This window comes from Petaurus breviceps, unplaced genomic scaffold (genome assembly GCF_028583685.1).
Source record: "Petaurus breviceps papuanus isolate PSGF00001 unplaced genomic scaffold, PetGlider_PUasm1.0 126, whole genome shotgun sequence".
NCBI lineage: Eukaryota > Metazoa > Chordata > Mammalia > Diprotodontia > Petauridae > Petaurus > Petaurus breviceps.
Genome location: NW_027185655.1, coordinates 69,548,955 through 69,566,125, shown reverse-complemented (window position 1 = coordinate 69,566,125; position 17,171 = coordinate 69,548,955). Strand labels below are relative to the sequence as shown.

Sequence of the window (17,171 nt, the reverse complement as noted above, 5' to 3'; positions counted from 1 at the left end):
TTGGGTTTTTTGATTTGTTGCTTTTCTGGTTTTTTTTTAGTTGCATACCCAGTTAGTTGATTTACATTTTTACTCTTTAATTGATAAAAGTATTTAGAGATATAAATTTCTGCCATTAAAGACTGCTTTAGCTGCATTTCAAAAGTTTTGGTATATTGCTTCATTGTGGTCATTTCTTTGATGAAATTTTCCTTTATTTCTATGAACAGTTCTTTGATCTACCAATGTTTGGGATTAAGTTGTTTAATTTCCAATTAAATTCTAATCTTTTCCTCACAGGTTGTTTATGATCAATACAGTCAACAAGAACATGCTTTTCTGAATTTGTGAGATTGTTATATTTTAATACCTGATTAACTTGTGTAAAGTCAGACAGTCAATAAATATTTAGTAAGCACCTACTATGTGTCAGTCAATCAGTTAATAAACATATTAAGTACCCATTATGTGCTAGGCACTTTGCTAAATACTAGTCATCCAAAGAAAGGCAAAAGTAAGTCACTGCTCTCAGTCTAATGTGGGAGACAATATGAAAACTACTATACACATACATACATACACACACATATACACACGTTATATAAGAGGATAAATTGGAAATAATCACCTGTGAGAAGGTGCTAGAATCAAGGGGGACTATGAAAGCCTTCTTAAAGAAGGCAAGATATTTTCTGGGACTTGAATGATGCCAGGAAAGATGGGAGATGGAAATGAGAGAGAGTATTCCAGGCATGGGAGACAGTCAGTGAAAATGACCAGAATCAAACAGAGTGTTTTGTTCAAGGAAGAGCAAAGAGGCCAATGTCACTGGATCAAAGAGGATATGAGGGGTTAGGGAATAAGATATAACAAGACTAGAAAGGTGTGTTTTTGAGGATTCAGGTTATGAAAGACTTTGAATGCCAAATAGAGGATTTTTTTTTTATATTTGGTTCTGGAGGTGATAGGAAGTCAGTGGAGTTTTTTGAGTAAGGGCATGTTACCCACTTTTAGAAGATTTAGGTGCCATACATAGCTGTGAAATATGTGTGCTCCTTTTGATTGCTTCTTGATTGATTTTTCTAGTCTCATAGCAGTGTTAGACTATAGTTAGAAAATGAAGCATGTACTGTTATTAATCTGTTAGTTTATTTTACTTAACTGTGTTTATTTGTTATAAGGGAGGTTTTTGTATTTTGGATGAGTAAGGCATGGTGTTGGGAGATGATAGCAAAGATTAAAAAAAATCTCTCTTGACTGATACAACACATTGATTCATAGTTTAGTAATAAGGACAGTTCCAGAGCTGTTACAGAGAAATGAAAAATTTATTAATAACCACAAGATAGCCAGTACTATCCTTTGCACATTTCTAGCTTATCTAAACTTCCATATCTTTTGTTTAGAATCAAATTAGAATTCTTTGTTCCCTCTTTTTTGCTTTCCCCAAAAATTCAGCTCAAGTTCAACTGCTTCACTGGCTCCCACACTTTTTTTGCATCCTGGAAACTTTCCTCCACATTAATTTCTCCCTCCTCTCACCTTCTATAATCTCTCATAGCTCTGCAAACTCTAACTTAGACTATTATTAGCTCTCTGTTGTCTTGTTCTCACATTGTTTCCTATGTGCATGTCTTGTTCCCCAACAAGATTGTAAGGTCCTTGAGGGCAGGGATCATGTTTTATACTAATTTTGTATCCATTTCAGTGCTAAATACCTAGTAGCTATTCAATATATACTTGTTAATTGATTGAGCTGTCAGAATGTGAGAGAGAGTGAGGCAGTAGTAAAGGAATGCGACCAGTTAAGTACCACAACAATGATATAACTGGCAGCAGGTTTGCAACTTGTCAGACACCATCCACTGGAGGAACAGAATTCTTGGGCAAAGAATGTGAATGAGTTTTTTTTAAATCATCTCCTATCTTTGAAGTACCAGGATTCCTCAGATACCCCAGTTTCTTTGTATCGATTTTACTGTGGATTTATTCATCCTTTTCTAGGCTAAGTCATGGTCTTGCAATTGAGGAATAATTACTGTGGTTGACTTAATTGCCTTGAGTTATTTCCATTTAAGTAAAGGGGACTCCAATTACATAAGACAGAAGATTGTCCGGTCCTACAAAGCAGTGCATAGTCATATGAGATGTGGGATGGGTATATGTGTGTGTGTGGGTGTGGGTTGGGGGGGTAGGTAGGTGACAGGGATGCAGAGGGCAAAATCCTGAGATGCTCTGAGGCAAGGGACTATTTTTTCCTTTCCTTTGAAAGGCTTATTGACTGACTTACTGAATATTAGCCAGGTAGAAATGTATTACTGATAGATAAAAAAGTGCTTTCTTTGTACTTACACTGTGTTTCACTCTGGGGACACAAATGCTCTTAGTTTGTTGAATGAATGAATACTTTTTTCCCACTTAATTCATGTTTTCCTATTCCATTTCCTTGTTGTATAGAGCTGTACATAAATAAACACATACTTTGTTTCCCAAATAAAGTTGACCCAGTTACATTTAGGTTTAATTCAAATCAATTTGAGAAACATTTATTGAAGATCTACTTTGTTCAAGGCACCATATTAGAAACCAAAGGTAAAAAGACAAAAATGAAATAGTGTCTGTTTTCAAGGAGGCTACATGAGAAAGTGAGGAAAAGGGTTGTAGAATACAACATGTATACAAATAAATACATAGTAATTTCAGGAATGTGAAAATACCCACCAACAAAATCAAGAAAAGTTTCTTGTAGGAGCTAGTAGTGAGTGGAGCCTTGCTAAAAGTTATATTCTAAAGGGTCAGAATGAGGAAAGAGTGCATTTCAGATATAGAGGACATAGGGTGATGGAGCCTTAAGATAGGATGTTGAGTGCAGGTCAGTTTGACCCGAATGTAGAGAATGTGAAGGGGAGTAAAATAAAACATCTGGAAATATAGTTGGGAACCAGAGAGCATAGAGCCTTAAATACCAGGTTGAAGAGTTTTATCTTAGAGAAAATGGGGATCCGGTGATAATCTTTGATCAGGGGAGTGCTACTGTCAGAAATACATTTTACCATTTAGGAGGTTATTATAACCTCCCAGGTGAGAAATGATAGGAGTTTTAACTAGGGGAGTAGCCATATGAATAGAGAATAGGGGAGAGATAGGAGGATATAGAATTGACAAAACTTGGTAGCTGATTGTTTATGAGGAGAAAGGGAAAGAGAATCATTAAAGGTGAGTCTGAGATTGAGAACTAGTATGCTCAACAGAGATAATGAAGTCTGGAGAATGATTGGATATGTACAGATGTATCTCATCTTTGTTTTTTTTGTGTGTGTGTTTGTGTATTTTTTAAATATTAAAAGTACTTTAAAAATTACACTTTAAAAGTACTACCTTCTTATTATGTACTTTATGTACTACCCTGGTTAAAAAAATGGAAGTCATATGACTTTATCTTTCATAGATATATTTTAAAACAATTTATTTTCTCTACAATCATTTCTTTAATAGAAAAAATCGTGTTTGGAATTTTAAAAGTAGCTCATGTAATTTTGAAAGTCAAATAAAAGTCATACTCACTAACTCAGATTAGGGTGTTATCTTTCAGTGAAATGCTAAAAAAAATCAACTAATCAACATTATTAAGCATCTAATGTTCTGAGCACTATGCATACATACATTTGTTTTCATTATTAACACATTTTTTCTCTTTATTAAAAAAAGGTTTATTGATGCATTTTGCTTTTACATCATAAACATTTACAGATTTCCCATACCATGCAAGTGGTCTCTTGTAACAAGGCAAAACAACAAGAAAAACTAACAAGACAGTGACCTCAATGAAAGTACATGCAATGTTCCACATTGGTAGCACCATCTTCAATCTCTCTAGTTTTTAAAAAATATATATTTATTAATGAACAGAAATCAATTCTCTCTTCCTCCTATCCCCATCCCATTGAAAAAAAGAAAACCAAATTCCTTGTGCAAATATGCCTAGTCAAGTAAAAACAAATTCCCTCATTAGCTGTGTTTTCTCTCTCTCTCACTCCATACATGCATACATGAATGTGTGTGTATATGTATGTATACATATACATATACACACATATATATGTCCCATTCTGTACCCTCAATGTGTCACTTTTCTGTGAGGTGGAAGATAGCCTGTTTCATCATCAATCCTTTAGAATCATGTATAGTCATTGCATATTTATGATAGTTCTGTAGGGTATAAACGTTGCCAAACCCTATTCAGGGTTGTTTTCTACCTTTGGTGTCCACTTGATTCACCCCAATCTCAGATGTGGCTCCAAGAAGTTGTAGCATATGCAGCAGCCACACCATTTTGGCAGACAGGCTAAACCAGGCTGAAGGTAACTGAAGGGTCTCATACCCATTGGTGAGTTATGTGAGTGTCTACTCCAAGCATGTGAAGACTTCTCTGGTGAAATGGGTGTAGGAGAACACTTTATTCCAATGGTCATGTAAGGTGGTTGAGGCAGGCACTGTGGAGCACTTAGAGCTTGATTAGACATCAAAGATGTTATCCATTGCATACTGCGCCAACCCCAGTTGTCTTGACTTTTGTCTTGCCACTGGACTTTGATGACTCTGCAAGAGAAGAGTGAGGCCAACAACTTTGTGCAACTCTGTCTCACTTAAATCCAATTTATCTCTCAAACAAAAGACAGCACCCATACCATTTTGTCATTTTTACCTACCTCGAAGTCCTGTGGCAACAAGCAAGTAATGAAGTAGCAGGTGTGGATACACCAGGAGTTATTGTCACAACCCTGCCACAGGTGGCCCAGCCCATAGAGTCTTCTTACTAGATTGAAGCAGAAGTGGGCTTCAGCAGCTTCTTGGATGTCTGAGCAGCCTTTTTGAAGGACCACACTGCTCACCTCCCAGAAAAGGTGCCCTAAAAATTGTCTGCTTCACCCAACCCTGGTCTGCTTAATGCATCAATAGCAATGGTCACTTATTACTAAAGACTTGTGCATCTCATGACCTTCTCATCACTGACACTCTTCCATTTACCTAAATGCAATAAAACTTTGTGGTTGCACCATTGCAGCAAATGTTGACATTTAATAGACTGTAAGGAGGAGAGACAGACAACTTGTGAGAATGATGGAGCTGAAGTGTGGCACAAAATGCTATACTCATCATAGATTTATCTTCTCCAAGCTAAATATTCACACTCAACAAAAGCTACAGCCCCAAGGCAGCATGACTACCAGAATGGCCGCAGAGCAGAGTGCTTCTCCCAGCAGAAATAGTTCATTGCTAACTTGGAGAGAAGGGGAGCCAACATGCACTTGGTAACGATGGAACAAAAGAGCAGTGGACAGCATTGCATTTACTCATCTGGGCCAGAACACTCAAAAACGTCAAGATTCAGGGAGGCTGGGTGCTGCAGTAAAGAGAGCACTGGCCCTGGAGTCAGGAGGACCTGCGTTCAAATCCGGCCTCAGACAGTCAACACTTACTAGCCGTGTGACCTTGGGCAAGTCACTTAACCCTAATTCCTGCCTTCTCACAGACTGATTCGATGGAATTTTATGGGGAAATCTAGAGACTGCTGAACAAAAACAAATGAATGACTCAGGTAGCTCATCTTAAAAAGCAGCATTTAACTCCATCAAAAGTGAAGTGCAAATAGAGCTTAGCGAGATGCCGAATTTTTGGCTCAGTAAGAAGGTAGATGAAAATGAGTTTTACACTGATAGTAACAATCCAAAGGGCTTTTATGATGCTCTGAAGGTTGTTTATGGCCCAAAGACCTGTAGTATTTCTTAGCTACTCAGTGCTGATGGGGCCACCTTGACTTATGATAAGGACATGATCCTAGAGAGATGGGCTGAACACTTCCATAGTGTTTTCAACAGACCATCATCAATCAATGCTGAAGCCATTGACCTTAGGTTGAAGTCAGTCCCTCTCTAGTCAAACTTCTAATTGAAGAAGAGGTTTTGAATGCCATTCAGCCCCTCTCCTATAGTAACATGCCTAGTGCTGATTTCTATTACAGCTGAAATTTCTAAGGCAGGGAGTCTATTGCTCACCCAAAAGCTGGCTGAAATTTTCAGTTATATGGCAGGAAGAGGTTATCCCCCCAGGAGTTCAAAGATGCCTCCATTGTCCATCTCTATAAAGGAAATAGATTGTCCTATGACAATCATGGAGGAGAGGGGGGAGGGTCCTCTCTCTGTTAGTTTTTTTCAAGGATCATATATTCTTTTTAAAATTTATTTTTAGTTTTCAACATTCACTTTTATAAGATTTTGAGTTCTAACCCCCCCCTCCCTGCCTGCCTCCCTCCTCAAGGTATGGCACAAGCTATCTGATATAGGCTATACATGTACAATCACATTAAGCATATTTCCACCTTAGTTGTGTTGTGAAAGAAGAATCAGAACAAAAGGGAAAAACCACACAAAAAAGAGAAAATAATATACTTTGATTTGCATTCAGACTCCATAGCTCTTTCTCTGGATGTGGATAGCATTTTTCCATCATGAGTAATTTTCATGATGGCATGCTTGCATGGGTTGTGGATAATGGGTGAATTCTCTTGCACCTTCTTAGTCACCAATGCAGTGAATGAAGCAGGGGCTGTGTGCTTGCTCTCCTGCTTTTTAGCGTGATGTTTCCAGCAACGTTGGCAGATACCTTCAATGAGGACAAAAACTGCATCAAGGTCAGCTTCTTCACTGACAGTAAATTATTTAACTTGAAAAGGCTATAAGCCAAGACTAAAGTGGAGGGAGAGTTAGTGCATGATTTTTGTTCACAGACGATTGTGTATTCAATTCAGCCTCTGAGTCTGAGAAGCAAAACAGTATGGATTGATTCTAGTTTTGACCTAATAATTAACACCAGCCAGCACCACGCTGTCCATATGTGGAATGGTCAGTTACAACACGGAGAAATATTGAATACTATGGATCAGTTCACTTACCTTGGCAGCACACTTTTCAGGGATGTATAGATGATGAGGTTGGCACGCACATTGCCAGAGCTAGCTCAGTTTTTGGAAGGTTCCCAAGGAAGATGTGAGAGAGAAGAGGTATTAAACTGCCTACTAAATTGAAGGTCTACAAAGTCATTGTGCTGACCTCATTGTTGTATGCCTGTGAAACCTGGACAGTATACCAGAGCCATGTCAGGAAATAGAATTGTTTCCATTTGAATTGTCTTAGGAAGATTCTGAAGATCATCTGGCAAGATAAGTTTCCGGATACTGAAGTCCTTTCTTGAGCTAAACTGCTAAGTGTTTAAATTTTACTGCAGAGAGTGCAACTCTGATGGGCTGACCATGTTTTTTGAATGACAAATGTATTTGCCTAAAAGATGCTCTGGATCTCTCTGAAGAACTTTGGAATTGATTGTGTGACATGGGAGACACTGGCAAAGGACCACTCCTCATGGCAAGCTCTCATCAGAGAAAGTTTTGTGCTCCATGAGTAAAGCAGAATTGCAGTAGCTCAAAAGAAATGAGATGCACAAATTTAGAAACATCACCCCTCCAAGTGGTCACATGGGCTATTTGTAGCTGTGGTAGCACCTTCTGAGCTCACATTGGTTTGATCAGCCACAGTCAGACACACTGTCCCTTGAGTCCCAACATAGTGATGTCATTTTGGTCGTCTTCAAGAACAAAGGACAATCAACCAACCATAGCTTCAAAGTGGTTTGCTCATATACTATTGTTGCTGTATACATCTTTCTCCTGATTGTGCTCACTTTATTCTTCATCAATTTATAAAAGTCTTCTTTTTTTTCATAATATTGATGTTATAGTACAAATTCTTTGGGTTCTGCTTACTTTGCTCAATATCAATTTATATAAGTCACTTCGTGTCTCTTTTTCACTTCTTTCTTCTCTTTTTGTTTTTTTGGAGGGGAGAAGGTAACTTTATTGGGGTTAACTGACTTGTCCAAGGTCACACAGCTAGTTTTTTTTGTCTGTGTTAAGTGTCTGAGACCGAATTTTCACTTCTTTTCTTTTTCTCTTCCTCTTTTCTTTTTTTCTTCTTCCAGAAAAAATTTGATTGAATTTAATATTAATCTTTATTGAAGCCATTTCTAAGTTGGAGAATGAGAGAGATATTCAACCTAACACAGACCCTCATGCCCTTCTCCATGTCTCTTTGAAATCACCAATTTCTTCATGTCTTACAGCACAATAGTAATCTATCATATTTATGTACTACACGTTATTCAGTTATTTCTCAATTGATGGGCATCCCCTAAGTTTCCATTTATTTTTGATGATTCAAAAATAACTGTTAGAAGATTTTTTTGTACATAGAGGGCCTTTCCTTCACTCTTTGATCTCTTTGGGGCATAGGCCTAGCAGTGGTGTATCAGGATCAAAGAATATGTGCTGTTTAGTAACTTTGTGTACAGTTCCAAATAGCTTTCCAGAATTTTTGTACCTATTCATGGATCCACCAACAATGTATTAGCATCCCAGAGTCCCTCTGTCCTTGTCTTTCTGATGGATATGAAGTAGAACATCAAAATTGCTTTAATTTGCACATTGCTAAGTAGTAATAATTTGGAGATTTTATAACATGGCTATAGCTAGCCTGGGTCTCTTTCCTTGAGAACGGCTTGTTCATTTTGTTTAAACCGACTCTTTGCCAATTGGGGAATGACTCTTATTCTAATAAATTTGAATCTGCTTCTTAAGTTTTGGGGAAAAGACCTTTATCAGAGAAACTTTTTGTTAATATTTTTCTTAGTTGATCATTCCCTTTCTAATCTTAACATCATTAGATTTGTTTGTGCAAAACATTTACATTTTATATAATAAAATTGTTCCTTATAAGTGACAGTTTTCATTTATTGAATATGTACTTTTGTCTACATATTGGTTTGAAAAACAACCAAATTTGGTCAAATGTCAACTGATTATTGTGAAAGTGACTAGGGATTAGTCACCTTTTATTTTCTCCTGAGAAAATGGTGCCCACCACATTGCCACATGCCTAGAACATTTTTAGGCACATAGTAGGTTTTTGAAAATGTTTATTGAATTAAATTGAAGATGAGTGTGATACATCAATATAGCCGCAAAGACAGGCAATAATCTGGACTGAGTTTTTCAGAATCTTTAGTTTTACTCAAATTGAAATGTTTATATATATTTGTGAATTCTTATGTCCATATCTTGATTAGTTCAGAGGCAAACAGTTAGTTCCTAAGTCTGGTTTCTGTCTGGAAAAAGTAAGCTGTAATTAAAAAAGAATTAAAAAGACCCCTACAGGGCAAGTTCTCGAAGGTAGCAAAAGTTAGGGAAGATTCTTGGAGATCCAGGCAGCCTTTACTATGAGCTGGGGCACTCATCACGGGAGTGGGAAACTTGACTACCCTGGTCTGGCTTGGGCTGATTAGGAATGGACTAGAGAAAATAGTACAATTTCACATCAATTCTTAAGCCCCCAGAGAAAAATAAATGATTTTCTAAACTTACTATTCTTTGTAAGCTTTCCAAAGAAAAGGTAGACGACTGCCATAATGCTTTATAAAATACACTAAAGACCAAGTTTGAGTTTCCAAGCTCACTCATCATATTTTTGTTTACCTTTAAGATATCTTCATTATCAAGTATAAAAATGAAGTTATAAATTCAAGGAGTAACAGTTTCTTGGTCGAGCTATGGGAAGGTGATTGGTTGTTTTTCCAAGGAGGCCTGATGGGGGTAAGTTACATTTATGTGATCTAAATCCACTGGTGAGATGCAGGGGGATTAACATCTGTTAAAGGAATTGTATTTGGCATGCAGGTGTTTCAATATTTGCATTTAGTATGTGTTTCAGAAACAGTCTCTGAGAAAAACATTTATGTAACAATCTGGTGGTTTTATTGTTTAAATCTGTCAGGACAGTCATTTTGTTACTCAGACTTTGTGACCCCCTTGCAAGCTGTAAACTATTTAATGAAGTGAGTATATTGAGAAAGATGACAGACTTTCCAACTTTGGGGGGAGAATATTATATGAGAGGCATCAGTGTTTTCTCCTGAGACGGGGCCTAATATGTGAACAGCAAAAATAATTGCACTAGTGACTTCAGGAAGTTCAATAAATTCCATTGTACAGCTTAACTTTTGAAATATTACCTCACTCAGCACAAGCTTAGGCTCAAATGTGGGTTGAAATGAACTAATCATGAATTAATTATTGATACAACCTTAGAGATGGCAGAGGTGGGGTTCTGCTTTCAACTTTTTACTGGAGTACTAGTTGATGGTACATCAAATTACAGTCCATTTCACCTAGCTTAATAATAATAACAATTAATCATCATAGAGATTACAGGGTTTACAAAATGCTGAGCATGCATTGCCTCATTTGAGAGTCACAAAACCCTATGAACTAAGACATATAAGTAGCATATAGGTATCATTATCATATCCATTTATAGATACTAGAAGCTGAGACCCAGGAAGTAATGTGACTTTCCCAGGGTGATACAGGTAGTATCATACAAAGAGTAGCTGTCAAGGATGGAACTTTGAGCTCAGATTTTCCTAACTCCTAGTCCAGTGATCTGTTATGCTGGACTATCTTGCTAATCAACCCTAGCTATCGTGTTTGAGTTATAGAATCTTAGTCAGAAACAATGTTAGATGAAATCTAGTCCAGTGATAATTGTATCATCAATATAATCATGGAGCCAGAGGCTTGTAATTACATCATAGGTTGAAGTGATTTTTAAAAATTCCTTAAATGAATGATTTGGACTTGGGCTGTTCCATTCATTTTACGCAGTCTCATTTTTTCTATTTGCAAAACTGAGAAAGGATGAAAATGAGTTAAAAATTGGAAAGTAGACAAATAAATTTGTTTAACAATTTTTAGGGGAGGTAGAGGTTAGGACCTACGACCACAAGTGTAGGGAAATCCACGTGTGGAAACGTCTTCTACAAATGCAGACCAGCAACTGTTTTGTACCCAAGCGATACCCTGTGCATAGTGGTGTCAGCAGCAGAACTTGGACTTGTGGTATTAGTTTTTCTACTATCAATCTGATCGTGGATTTGGAACTGTTTATACTAGCCTTAAATGTGAAGACCTAAGAGGGTTGGACACGGAGCAGGCATAGGGACGCAGCTATTAGCTACCATTTGTTAAGATGCATAAGGAGAAAAAATGATTGAAACAACTTGGCCTTTCTTTCCAGAATGGTTAAAGTGCATATGAAATTGTGTATCTTTAGTTGTTTTTATTAAGAAGCTTTCATCTTGAACATGACCATCACTAATAAATTAACTGTTCTCTTTGATCTGTGCCCCTCCCCTTTCTAGAGAGCCTTAGAGGGCTGTCCAAGGGCACTAATAATGGCCTTGGCCATGCTCACATAATAATAGTAAACATTTATTTATATAGCTCCTACTATGTGCCAGGCATTGAGCTATGTGCCTTATAATTATTATCTCCTAGATCCTCACAACAATCCTGGTAGGTGCTATTATTATCCCTATTCTACAGATGAAGAACCTGAGGTAGACAGAGGTTGAGCGACTTTTCCAGGGTCACACAGCTAGTGAGTATTCCTGACTTCATGCCTGGCATTCCATCCACTGTATCACCCAGCTACCTATGCAACTAAATGGGAAGTATCAATCAAAGGCAGGACTTGAATCAGGTCTTCCCGATTCTCAGGTCAGCCTTTTTCTCCACTATTTTGTCTCTCAACCAACTATACTTTAAGCAAATGAAAATTATATAAGGTATCAAACACATTCATCTGCATTAATGCCACATGTGGTTATACTACAAATGGATGGCTGATTTTCCCCAAATCACTTTTTTGGGGGGGACAGGGGACAAGGAAATCAGCTTGACTGTCCAGGGTCACATAGCTAGGAAGTGTCAAGTATGTGAAGCCAGATCTGAAATAAGGTCCTCTTGACTCTAGGGCCATGTTCTATATACTGGCACACCTAGCTGCCCCCATCTCCCCTCCCCCCCCCCCGTCCCTCGCCAATCACTTTTAAGTACTTGTTCCATTTGTATAGGATAATTATATCATTTAATCAAGCGTGAGACTTGAATCATCTTTTGTATATATTTTGCTGTGACATTAATTTTTCTACTTATTTAGTATTTAATTTTTATCAGTTATATGTAAAAACAAATTTTTAAAGTTTTTAAAACATTGAGTTCCAAATTCTCTTCCTTCCCCTCCTCCCCACCACCTCTTCATTGAGAAGGCAAGCAATTCGATATAGGTTATACATGTGTAGTCATGCAAAACATAGCCATGATAGTCATGTTGTGAAAGAAAAAAAAAGAAAAAAGCCTCAAGAAAAAATGAAAAAATATGCCCCAATCTGTATTCAGACACCATCAATTCTTTCTCTAAGGAATGCATTGTTTCATCATAAGTCCTTCAGAATTGTCTTGGATCATTGTAATGCTGAGAATACCTACGTTATTCATGGCTGATCATCTTACAATATTGCTGCTACTTTGTGTCCAGTGCATTTCACTTTGCATCAGCCCATGTGAATCTTTCCTGGTTTTTCTGAGAGCATTCTGCTCACCATTTCTTATAGTACTTATAGTATTCCAGAATAATTACATACCACAACTTGTTTAACCATGTCCCATATGATGGGTAGCCCCTTAGTTTCTAATTCTTTGTCCCCAGAAAAGAGCTTTATAAATATTTTTGTACATATAGATAAAATAAAAACGTTTTTGGTTTTTATCTCTTTTGGGATGGAGACCTAGTAGTGGTATTTGTCAAAGGATATGGTTTTATAGCCCTTTGGACATAGTTCCAATTTGCTCTATACAATGGTTGAATCAGTTCACAATTCCACCAACAGTGCATTAATGCCTCATTTTTCCCATTACCCCTCCCCCCCCAACATTTGTCATTTTCCTTTTCTTTCCTATTAGCCAATCTAATAAGCATGAGGTAGTACTTCAGAATTGTTTTAATTTGCATTTTTCCAATCAATAGTGAGTTAGAGTTCTTTGGTCTCGGCGGCAGGAGGAAGATGACCAAGGGGACATCTTTGTTTGGTAGGTGCCGGAATAAGACGCACACTTTGTGCCATCGTTGTGGTTCTAAGGCCTACCGTCTTCAGAAGTCAACATGTGGCAAATGTGGATATCCCGCAAAATGCAAGAGAAAGTATAATTGTAGTGCAAAGGCTAAGCGATGAAACACCACTGGTACTGGTCGAATGAGGCACCTAAAAATTGTCTATTGCTGATTCAGGAATGGATTCCCTGAAGGAACAACAGCTAAACCCAAGAGAGTAGCTGTTGCAGTATCTAGTTCATGTTGAGGATTCAACTGTTTGTTAAAATAAATGTCCTGAATGAAAAAAAGTAATCGTGGTCAGTTTCATTTGAGCTATTGATCATCTTAGTCAAATTAATTGGATTTTTGTATAATTTGGTGGGGTCTAGCTTGATGGATGCTTAATAACCAAGAGCTGGAATTATTTAGTAATACATCTCATCTTAGATCATTTTGCTTTTTGTTTGTGACTTCAGACATGAAAAGTTAGTTAGACAATAAAAAAGGATTAAATCTAAACTGAATTCCACCTCCCACCTCCACACACTTATGTTGTGCAACCATGGGCACTTGCCATTCACATCTGTGGTACCTACCTTACAGGGTTGTTGTGAGGTTTAAATGAGATGATGTATATAAAATGTGTTACAAACTTTGAAATACTACATAAATATTAGACCGAATTAGTAACTAAACTCCTTTTTGTTCTATTTAGCAAAGCAACTTGATATCTGGTGAGAAGGAGCCAGAGATATTTTCACGACTCTAAATTAGCTTGGATTGTGCTAGCAAAGCTTAAATTGGAAAGTGACAAGGCACAGTAGGAAGAATTAAGAATTAGGGCATCTGGGTTTATTCCAGCTCTGCTAGCTAATCCTTTTTTCATCTTGTACAGCATGCCACTGGAGCATGTTGGTTGTCTATCTCTTAATTCCTCAGTCTCATTAAATCTACTTTGTACATGGATAATGCCATGTTTGTATTCCATTTACAGGATGGGTATCAACTTTGTTTCCAATAAATGGCTTCTATATTAAGAATGTATTTGAAAAGTTAAAAAAAATAGTGAGTTAGAGTATTTTTTTTTCATTTGACTATAGATAGCTTTGCTTACTTCCTCTTGAAAACTGATCATATCTTTGGATCATTTATCAATTGGGGAATGGCTCTTATTTTTATAAATTTGGCACAGTTCTCTAAATGTTAGAGAAATGAGGCCTTTATCAGGGAAACTTATTTCAATTTTTTTTCACAATTACTATTGCTAACTGTATTTCCCTCCATGCTATTCTCCCTAACACCATTTATTCTATCCTCTCTCTCCTTTCACCCTCTCTTCAAAAGTGTTTTGCTTCTGATTACCCCTTTCCAATCTGCCTTCCCTTCTATTACCACTTCCTTTTCTCTTATCCCTTTCCCCTTCTACTGTCCTGTAGGTTAAGATAGATTTCTATACCCAATTGCCAGTGTATGTTATTTCCTCTTTGAGCCAATTCTGATGAAAGTAAGATTCACTCATTCCCCCTCACCTCTTCTCTCTTCCTTTCCACTGTAAAAGCTTTTTCTTGCTTCTTTTATGTGAGATAATCTACCCCCATTCTACTTCTCCCTTTCTCTTTCTCCCAGTACATTCTTCTCTCATCCCCTAATTTTTTTTTAGAGATCATCCCTTCATATTCAACTCACACCTGCGCCCTTTGTCTATATATACTCCTTCTAACTACCCTAATAACAAGAAAAGTCTTATGAGTTACAAATATCATTTTCTCGTGTAGAAATGTAAACCATTTAACCTTATTAAGTCCTTTATTATTTCCTTTTCCGGTTTACCTTTTTATTCTTCTCTTGAGTCTTTACCTTTTTATTCTTCTCTTGAGTCTTGTATTTGAAATTTCTATTCAGCTATTTTTTTGTATTGATTTTTCTATTCAACTCTGATCTTTTCATCAAGAATGCTTGAAAGTGGGGTGGAGTCAAGATGGCGGAGTAGAAACAGGACTTCCCTGGGGCTCCTGCTTCCACCTCCTCCAATTCATATAAAAGGTGACTCTGAACAAACTTTGGAGCTACAGAACCTGCAAAATGACACAGAGGACAGCCCGGCAGGCCAGCAGGAAGCAGCCAAGGCTCTGGGAGCTGAGCACAGCCCCAAGTGAGCCAGAGGTTTTAGTCTCAGGGCAGCCACAACCAGCCGCTGGCTGGAGGGATTTCAGATCACCAGCAGCTCTGGTGGTTGCCAGAATTATCAACCCTTAGGTGCTAAGGACAAAGTGAGAGATCAGTGCCATATGGACTTTGGGACCTGGGAATTCGTGAGTGCTTTCGGCCTTTGCCCCCAAGGCAAGAAGTAGCTGAGGCACTGCAGCTATGCAGCTGCTGCCATGTGGCTGCTTCAGACCTCCTGCCCTGCAGATTATAGGGGGACCAAGTGAACAGTCTGAGGGGTAATTGCTATTGCTTTCACCTACTTGAATCTGGATCATTGTCTAGGGTGGAGGTCCTAAGTGCGTGACCAGTTTGCCAGAGTGTGGGGAGGCTTCAGAGAAGGCACTCAACTAATAGCACCAGCAGCTGACAAAACCCCAGCAATTTGGGACAAAGCTCCCCTCTCTGGTAGCAGAGTTCTACTGTGGCAAAAAGCTCAAAAGTCAAGTAATTGAGTGGCAACATGAGCAAATGAAGGAAGCAAGGCAAGCACAGTAATCCGACTTTGGATTCCTTTTTTGGGGACAAAAAGCATCAAAGCATGGAACAGGAGGAAGACAGTGAAGTCAGAACTCCTGCACCAGAAGCTTCCAAGAAAAGAATTAGCTGCTTACAAGCCATAGAGGAGCTTAAGAAAAATTTTGAAAACCAAATAAGAGAAGTGAAGGAAAAATTGGGAAGAGAAAAGAGAATGATGCAAGAAAATTAAAAAACGAAAGTCAACAACCTGACTGAAGAAAATAATACCTTAAAAATAAACTAACTCAAATGGCAAAAGAGGCTCAAAAATGTAATGAGGAGAAGAATGCCTTAAAAAGCTGAATTTGCCAGATGGAAAAAAGAATCTCAAAAGTTCCCTGAAGAGAATCATTCCTTCAGAATTAGGTTGGAGCAAATGGAAGCTAGTGACTTTATGAGAAATAAAGATACTATCAATGATCAAGATACTATCAAAATCAAGATCCAAACAAATGAAAAAATAGAAGGCAATGTGAAATATCTCATTGGGCAAACCACTGACCTGGAAAAGAGATACAGGAGAGATAATTTAAAAATTATTGGACTACATGAAAGCCATGATCAAAAAAGAACCTAAAAATCATCCTTCAAGAAATTCTCAAGGAAAATTACCCTGATGTTTTAGAACCAGAGGGCAAAATAGAGGTTGAAAGAATCCACCGATCACCTCCTGGAAAAGATACCAAAAAGAAAACTCCTAGGAATATTATAGCCAGGTTCCAGAATTCCCAGATCAAGGAGAGAATTTTACAAGCAGCCAGGAAGAAACAATTTGAATACTGTGGAAACACAATCAGGATAACCCAGGATCTGGCAGCTTCTACACTGAGGGATTGAAGGGCTTGGAATATAATATTCCAGAGGTCAAAGGAGCTGGGATTAAAACCAAGAATCACCTACCCAGCAAAACTGAGTATCATGTTTCAGAGGAAAATATGGTCATTCAGTGGAATAGAGGACTTTCAAGCATTCTTGCTGAAAAAAACCAGAGTTGAATAGAAAATTTGACATTCAGATATAAGAAGCAAGAGAAGCATGAGAAGGTAAACAGGGAAAAGAAATCATAAGGAACTTATCAAAGTTTAACTACTTACATTCATATATGGAAAAATGGTAATTGTAATTTATGAAACTTTTCTCAGTATGAGAATAGTTGAAGGGAATAGAAATGTGTGTGTGTATATATATACGTATATATATGTTTATGTTTATATACATAAATATGTGAGTATGTGTATACATAGACAGAGGGTACAGGACCAGTTGAATAGGAAGGGATGATACTTAAAATGTGAAATTAAGAGGTGAGAGAGGAATATAATGAGAGAAGATAGGGAGAGATAGAATGGGGTAAATTATCTCATATGGAAGAGGCAAGGGAAAACTGTCACAATGGAGGGGAAGAACAGGAAGGCAAAAGGGAATGAG

General features: G+C 37.6%; 1 pseudogene; it reads left to right on the top strand.

Moving 5' to 3' along the window:
- The first annotated feature begins 12,970 nt into the window (after positions 1-12,970).
- On the top strand, positions 12,971-13,446 carry LOC138170467 (large ribosomal subunit protein eL37 pseudogene; annotated as a pseudogene).
- The last annotated feature ends 3,725 nt before the right edge of the window (positions 13,447-17,171 follow it).